The sequence below is a fragment of the Lutra lutra genome, chromosome 17 (assembly GCF_902655055.1).
Source record: "Lutra lutra chromosome 17, mLutLut1.2, whole genome shotgun sequence".
In the NCBI taxonomy this organism is placed as follows: Eukaryota; Metazoa; Chordata; class Mammalia; order Carnivora; family Mustelidae; genus Lutra; species Lutra lutra.
In genome coordinates, this window is record NC_062294.1 from 52,502,401 (window position 1) to 52,510,701 (window position 8,301).

At 42.6% G+C, this 8,301-nt stretch overlaps 1 protein-coding gene across 3 annotated transcripts in view; it reads right to left on the bottom strand.

Annotated features, from left to right (window-relative positions):
- The window catches only part of LOC125088358 (orphan sodium- and chloride-dependent neurotransmitter transporter NTT5-like), a 48,942-nt gene extending 41,112 nt beyond the window's left edge, over window positions 1-7,830 (bottom strand). For all 3 annotated transcript variants that reach the window (XM_047709360.1, XM_047709361.1, XM_047709359.1), the window contains exon 1: window positions 7,598-7,830. The gene's annotated coding sequence lies outside the window, so the exon portion shown is untranslated. The remainder of the gene's footprint in view (window positions 1-7,597) is intronic.
- Window positions 7,831-8,301: the final 471 nt, after the last annotated feature.

Here is an 8,301-nt window from a genome sequence, read left to right on the forward strand (position 1 = left end):
TGGAGATAGGGTTTGATTATAGAGGGGCAGCACAAGGAAATCTGGGAGTGATGGAGCTAGCTGTTTTGTATCTCAACTATGGTGGTAGTTACATGACTCTATATGTATATGTCAAAAGTCATAGAACTATACACTATACATTTTACTATATACAAATTTAAATTAAAAAACGGTTAAGGGACGCCTGGGTGGCTCAGTGGGTTAAAGTCTTTGCCTTCATTTCAGGTCATGCTCCCGGGGTCCTGGCATCGAGCCCCGCATCAGGCTCTCTGCTCAGCGGGGAGCCTGCTTCCCTTCCTCTCTCTCTGCCTGCCTCTCTGCCTACTTGTGATCTCTGTCAAATAAATAAAAATCTTTTAAAAAATAATGAAAACCTTGTGTTTCAATTATACTTCAATTTTAAAAAGATTTTAAGGGACGCCTGGGTGGCTCAGTCAGTTAAGGGTCTGCCTTCACCTCTTCCCCTGCTTGTTCTCGCTCTCTGACAAATTAATAAAATCTTCAAAAATAAATAAATAAAAAAGATTTTGAAATGAAGGTATTTTTAAAGATTTATAATCTTTGTAAATATCAGGATTTATAACAAAGCTATAGTAACTAAAACAGATATAAATCTCTGCATAGATCGATGTCAGAGATCTAAATATTTATACATATCAGCTCTTTAATATTGGGATAATTCCCTTATTTATATTCTATATATTGTCTGATAAGATATTCTATATATTATCTGAAATTTTCATTGTTTTAAAGATTCCTTATTTGTCAGAGAGAGAGAGCACCAGTGAGTGAGAGAGAGAGAGAGAGAGAGCATGAGCAGGGGGAGTGGCAGGCAGAGGGAGAAGCAGGCTCCCCACTGAGCAAGGAGCCCAATGTGGAACTCGATCCCAGGACCCCGGGATGATAACCCAAAACAAAGGCAAACATTTAACCGACTGAGCTACCTAGATTTTTGCTTTGTAATACTTAAGACCTTAATCCATCTTACAAGGATTTTTTTAATAAGGTATGAAGGGTGACTCTAAATTTATTTTTTTAAGGATTTTTTTAAAGATATTTATTTATTTATTTGACAGACAGAGATCACAAGTAGGCAGAGAGGCAGGCAGAGAGAGAGAAGAGGAGGAAGCAGTCTCCCCACTGAGCAGAGAGCCCAATGCGGGGCTTGATCCCAGGACCCTGGGATCATGGCCCGAGCAGAAGGCAGAGGCTTTAACCCACTGAGCCACCCAGGCGCCCCTAAATTTATTTTTTAATATGGATATCCAATTGTATCAGCACCATCTATTTTATTTTATTTTTTAGATTTTATTTATTTATCAGAGAGAGAGAGCACGCACAAGCAGGCAGAGGCGGAGAGAGAGACAGGCTCCCTGCCTAGCAAGGAGCTGGATGTGGGACTCGATCCCAGGACCCTGGAATCATGACCTGAGCTGAAGGCAGGGGCTTAACCAACTGAGCCACCCAGGCATCCCATCAGCACCATTTATTAAACAGAATTTTCTTTCCCTACTTATTTGTAGTGTCAACTCTGCCATTTATTAAAGCTCCATATATCTGTGGGTCTGTTTCTGGGTTCTTTATTCTGTTTCACTGGTCATTTTGTGTATCCTTGCACATTTACCTCACTGTCTTAGTTACTGTAACTTTATTCAGACAGGAGAGAGAGAGACAATCTCCAAAACAGGTAAAGCAAAACAATATAGGGATACATACATAGGTTCTGAAACAATAAAGCAGCAAGGAAATAATTACCCTAAAAGTCAGAACATTGATTTCCTCTAGAGAGGAGAGAAACAGCAGTGTTGGGGTACGGGCACATGGGACCTTAGGGGATATAGATTCTTGACCAGGGTCATGGTGACAGCATGTCTGCATTCCCTATGAGTCAAGTAGGCACCATCGAAAATAATTCAGCTTAAACTCCTTAGCAGGTACACTATTTTTTTTTTTTTAAAGATTTTATTTATTCATTTGACAGACAGAGATCACAAGCAGGCAGAGAGGCAGGCAGAGAGAGAGGAGGAAGCAGGCTCCCCGGTGAGCAGAGAGCCCGATGCGGGGCTGATCCCAGGACCCTGGGATCATGACCTGAGCCGAAGGCAGAGGCTTTAACCCACTGAGCCACCCAGGCACCCCAGCAGGTACACTACTTAAGGAGGCTGACTTCTAGAGGAGGATATGAGAGGTAGAAGAGGTTATATTAGAGTCAAATCTCCTGTGTCAGCGAATCATGCTGTCCAGGGAGAAGTCACACATAAGCCTCCACAAGAAAGTCACCGTTCAGATTCCTCCTACACACTGGGGAATACAAGGCGAGGTTGTGTGCCCCCAGAGAAGCAGAGACCACCACCAAGGGACAATTGTAGTTATATCTCCAGTGAAGTTGGAGATGACTGTCCCTTATTTTCTTCCATGAAGACTTAGGCTTGAAGAAAGGAGAGGTCTTAAGTTTGAAAACATTGGAGCACTTGTGGTGAGAAACAGGTTTAGAAAAGGGGGAGGAGGGGCTCCTGGGTGGCTCAGTGGGTTAAGCCTCTGCCTTCAGCTCAGGTCATGATCTCAGGGTCCTGGGATCAGCCCTGCATCGGGCTCTCTGCTCAGCGGGGAGCCTGCTTCCTCCTCTCTCTCTGCCTGCCTCTCTGCCTACTTGTGATCTCTGTCTGTCAAATAAATAAGTAAAATCTTTAAAAAAAAAAAGAAAGAAAGAAAGAAAGAAAAGTGGGAGGAGATGAGTCAAAGGGGAAGGAAGAATAAAAGAAGAGACCACCTCTTTTCCAGTTCAGGTCCCTTGAGACAGAAGCTCCAGGAATGGGAGTGAAGCGGCTTTGAATCAGATGAGATTGGAATTTTAAAGTAGATGTTAGACTGGATTTTTAATGAATGGAAATGATCGGAAGTTAAGGCATCTAGAACTCGGCAAGAGAAAGTCAGTAATACGAAGACAGGCACAGAACTTGGGGAAAAACAAAGCTGTTCGTATTTGTGCTCTACCACGTCAGACTATTCGAAGGTTGTGTGTGTGTGTTAACATGTATTTAATTTTTATTTATTTAAGAGAGAGAGAGAGAGCATGAGTGGGAGGGGCAGAGGGAGAAGGAAAGAGAATCTCAAGCCAGCTCTGCACTGAAGGCAGAGCTCCATGTGGGCCTCGATTTCACGACCCTGAGATCATCACCTGAGCCCAAACTAAGAGCAGGAAGCTTAACCCACTGCACCACCCAGGTGCCTTCGGCATTTTTTTCTAATTAAGGGAGAAATAACATATGAAGCGGAGAATTCTCACACCCAGACCAGACCTAAAATAAAATTGTTTTACCTATTTAAAAAATCAACTTCTTAAAAAATAAATAAATAAAATATCAACTTCTTGGATTAATCTATCCATTGAACAAATATTTGATTGTCCACTTGGGCCTGGAAGCACATATGACATTGTTCTGGGTATATGGACACAACAGCAAACAAACAAAATTCCTGCCTTCTTAGAACCTATATTTTAGTAAAGCTTATATTCAGTAACTTAAAATATCTTATTTTTTAAATAAAAAATCTTAAAAAAAAAAAAAGGGGGGGGGGGCGCCTGGGTGGCTCAGTGGGTTGAGCCGCTGCCTTCGGCTCAGGTCATGATCTCGGGGTCCTGGGATCGAGCCCCGCATCGGGCTCTCTGCTCAGCGGGGAGCCTGCTTCCTCCTCTCTCTCTGCCTGCCTCTCTGCCTGCTTGTGCTCTCTCTCTGTCAAATAAATAAATAAAAAATCTTAAAAAATATATATATCTTATTTTTTTTTTTTTTAGATTTTATTTATTTGTCAGAGAGAGAGCGAGCGAGCGAGCACAGGCAGACAGAATGGCAGGCAGAGGCAGAGGGAGAAGTAGGCTCCCCGCCGAGCAAGGAGCCCAATGTGGGACTCGATCCCAGGACGCTGGGATCATGACCTGAGCCGAAGGCAGCTGCTTAACCAACTGAGCCACCCAGGCGTCCCTAAAATATCTTATATAGTGGGGAATATTTGAGTTATTTACATCTGTGTGTGAAATTTGGGTAAATGCATAGATTTAGGGAAAAATTATAGAATCTTTGCACCCCATCATCTATACTAGCTCTCTAATCTTAGAGTCATTCCCTTATGCTTAACGATTTAATTGCCCAAGAAATTTGTGGGATTATATCCCCATCTCTACTTGACAGATACAAAAGCTAAGGCTAAAGAGAGAAAGTGACTTGCTGAGGGTCACAGAACTACCTAAGGGTTTGATATAATAGAAACAGATTCTTTGTCTCCGATGCTATGTTCCTCCCACCAGGCCAAGAAGTCCCTTAAGACAGAGGCTGTAATGATACTTCCACCTCTGAGTGGGTCTGGGATTAGTCTTGCTGCCACGGACACCTAAATCAATGAGAAGACATGTGGGCATTTCCATATCAGATGTCTACAAACTCTACCACACAAAGTCCAAAGACCAAGGTTTTGCTTCAGTTTGCCTGTGTAGACTCCAGGTTCACCTGTCCTATGCCCTAGGTGGAAACACAGATGATTTGTAGGCTTGGGGATGGGAAAACATTGGGAGACAATGTTGAGCTCATTCTGGGAAACAAGGAGGCTGAGGGCTTATGGGCACCAACTTCTAGCTGAGAAAAGAACATCAAGAGCATCAGACCACATGACAGAAAAATACGTAAATGTAAGATCTGAGAAGCTAAGTAAAAAAACCCCATAATCCTGAATTTGAATTGAAAAAATGAACATGAATTTATAATATATTTCATCTTAGGGAACTACTTTCCAGCTATCAATTAAAAAGGCCTAGGAACAATGACAGTAGCAATGAACACCCCTAGCACAAAACTGTGATCTCTAAATATCATTTCCCATCAAAAGGAACTAGATATCCTTGGAAAAATAGCTGATTTCAGATCTGGGGTATGAAATGTACAAATTAATTCTGATAAATAAGCGGAAAGAATCAAAGTTTACTTTGCTTTTCTCATACAAACTGTTCACTCAGGTAACAAATGTTTGGTCATTGTCATAGACATTGTCATAGAAAGTTTCTCTTTCTATAAGTATTAAGCTAATAAAAAAAAAAGGAATGCTAAAGTTAGAATACCATCACTTTATAATCTCTAATGAGTATGTATATTTAGTGAACAACCATCCATGGCTGCTCAAATCACAAAAAGAGAGAATATCTTTTGGCTCCTGCTAGAAGTACCTAATACCATTCGTGAAGTGTTCTTGCCAGAATATTGACCCTAAAACTAATCAACTTCTTGACCTAACTACCAATTTATAAGAAATCCATGAAACACATTGGGGAAGGTATGTGCTATGAAGAGTGTAAACCTGGCAATTCACAGACCTGTACCCCGGGGCTAATAATACATTATAGGGGGCGCCTGGGTGGCTCAGTGGGTTAAGCCGCTGCCTTCGGCTCAGGTCATGATCTCAGGGTCCTGGGATCGAGTCCCACATCGGGCTCTCTGCTCAGCGGGGAGCCTGCTTTCCTCTCTCTCTCTCTCTGCCTGCCTCTCTACCTACTTGTGATCTCTGTCTGTCAAATAAATAAATAAAATCTTTAAAAAAATAATACATTATAGGTTAATAAAAAAAATTAAAAAGAAAATTAAAAAAAAAAAAAAAGAAAATCCATGAAACAGGGAGCATCTTAAAAGGACACCACCGGGAGGCTATCAGCAAATTCCAAATGGTTACAAACTTCAGGACAAATAACTCCGTTTCATCAGTAAATGCACTGCAAGGGGAAGGAGAGGGAGATCTATAGATTAAAAGGTCCCCCAATGGAAAGAGCAAAAAGCTGCAACATATGAATTTTATTTGGATGATGATTTAAGCAATATAAAAGAATTACGAGACAGTGTCTCAAATAGTTGATATATGACCGAGTTGGCATATGATCAAGCAATTCCACTCCTAAGTATATGCCAAGAAAAATAAAAACACATGTTCACCCAAAAAACTTTTACATGAATGTTCACAACGGCATTATTGATAATAGCCCCAAAGCAGAAACCACCCCAAATGTCCATCAACTGGTAACTGGATAAATAAAACGTAGTAGTCTACAATGGAATAGTCAGCAATAAAAAGAAATAAAATACTGATCTATGCTACACATGGATGAAGCCTGAAAATATGCCATGTTTTGAAAGAAGCCAATCGCAGAGGACTACACGTGTTGCATGATCACGTTTATATGAAATGTCCAGAATAAGCAAATCTCTTAGACCAAAAGTAGATTAGTGGTTGTCTAACTGCTGAGGTTGGAGGCTGGAGTAGTTGGGGTGACAGCAAAAGGGAGAGGGGTTTCTTTTGAGGGTAATGGAAATGTACCGAAGTTGACTGTGGGGATGGACGCACAACACTGTGATATTACGAGCCACTGAACTGCACACTTTAAATGGGTGAATTGGATAGTATGTGACTTGTTTCTCAACAAAGCTATTAAGGGGCTCCTGGCTGGCTCAGCCAGTAGAGCATGTGACTCTTGATCTTGGGGTCACGGGTTGAGTCCCACCCTGGGTGTAGAGATTACTTAAAAAAAAAAAAATCAAAGTTTAAAGAAAGCCACAAAGCTGTTAAGATAAAGCTACCAGAAAAAAAAAAAATGAGACAACCAGGAAAATCTGACTACTGACTGGGTATTTATTTGATGGTGTTAAAGAACTACTGTTACTTATTTTAAAAATAGTGATAATAGTTTTGTCTTTTTTTTTTAAGGGTTCTTATTTTTTAGAGGTAAGTACGGACATATCTACAGATGAAAGGATAAATTTGGGGTTTGCTTCAAAATAATGGGGAGGTCTGCAGTGGGAGGAGGGAAAATGAAACCAGACTGGTCATGAGTTGGTTACAAGACGGGTGATGAATACAAAGGTATTCATTGTTATTCTTTCGTATGTGTTTGAACATTTCCGAAATAAAAGGGCTAGAAACCACAAGACGAGAATCTTTATCAAGCTACCCCCGACTCACTGTGGGAACCTTTCTTTCTTCCCAGTCTCCCGATGAAAATTAAGGATGACAAGAGCCATATCTCATACCATTCTTGTGAGGAAAATGAAGTTATGTGTAAGGTACCCTACCAAGGGACGGGGCTCCATTTTGTCTAAGGCCAGAGATTCCCAAGAGCAATGCAAAAGAAAATCTGCTCATCACACACAAAGGGGCTACCAAACCGGACTTTGGACAGTAAGGACCCCCACAGCTATGGAGAGAAGAACCTACAATAGGAATCAGTTTTTCTATCTACAATCAGTAGCCCCCACAGCAACGTTGAGACAGTCGCAATTCAAATAGCCTTTCAGTTAGGCGCCAAAGGACAGTCAACAAGTGTCCCTATAAGATAAAAATTTAGAGTGGGAGACAAACCAAGAGCTTCATTCCACTCTCATCGGTTTATCCAGTAAGCCCCTCCTTCTCAATCCCTCTCCCACACGTTCCATTCCCAAAGCTGAAACTGGACGGGGAGGCAGAAAGGAAGATGAACACCCGTGTTCCCTGAAGGAAGGGGGTTCAAAACTCAGACCATCTGGTAATGAGAAGGTGACTGCCTCCTCTCGGGTTTTCACCTTACCGGACTCAATAGCACCAGGCTTCCGGCGGACAGATCTTTTGGATGGGGGGGTGGGGCAAATGAGAGTGAGAGGCGGGGCTACGAGGCACAGGAACCAATAGGCGATGAGCTGGAGGTTCACGTCCAGTCTAGCCCTCCAATCCCCAGAGCTTGCCCAACGAGAAACTTCAGCGGTCCAGAGACTTGCGACCTCACCTCTCCCCACTTACCCAGCCCATCCTCAGGGTCACACCCCCCAATGGTTGGGATGTCTGCTTTTTGTCACAGAAAGTTACGCAGAAGCAGCCACCCAATGGTAGCTAAGCAATCCAAGATACGGAGGACTCTGAGCATTTGTAAACACATTCCTTGGATCTTCTGGAATCCAAACCACCTTCAGCCACGGCTCCCAGCCCCAGTCGCTAACTGACGGACACCATCTCCCTTTGGGAAATACTTCAGCTCAGTTGTGAAGTGGCCCCTCCCACAAGTCCTGAGATCCCTACTCAGTCATCACCCACTAGGCAAATTCATTCGATTTAGCCCTGCAGTAAAACCTGCCATGTAGGGGTGCCTGGGTGGCTCAGTGGCTTAAAGCCTCTGCCTTCCGCTCAGGTCATTGGGCTCTCTGCTCAGCAGGGAGCCTGCTTCCACCACCCACCCCACCCCACCCCGCCCCACCCCTGCCTGCCTCTCTGCTTGTGATCTCTGTCAAATAAATAAAT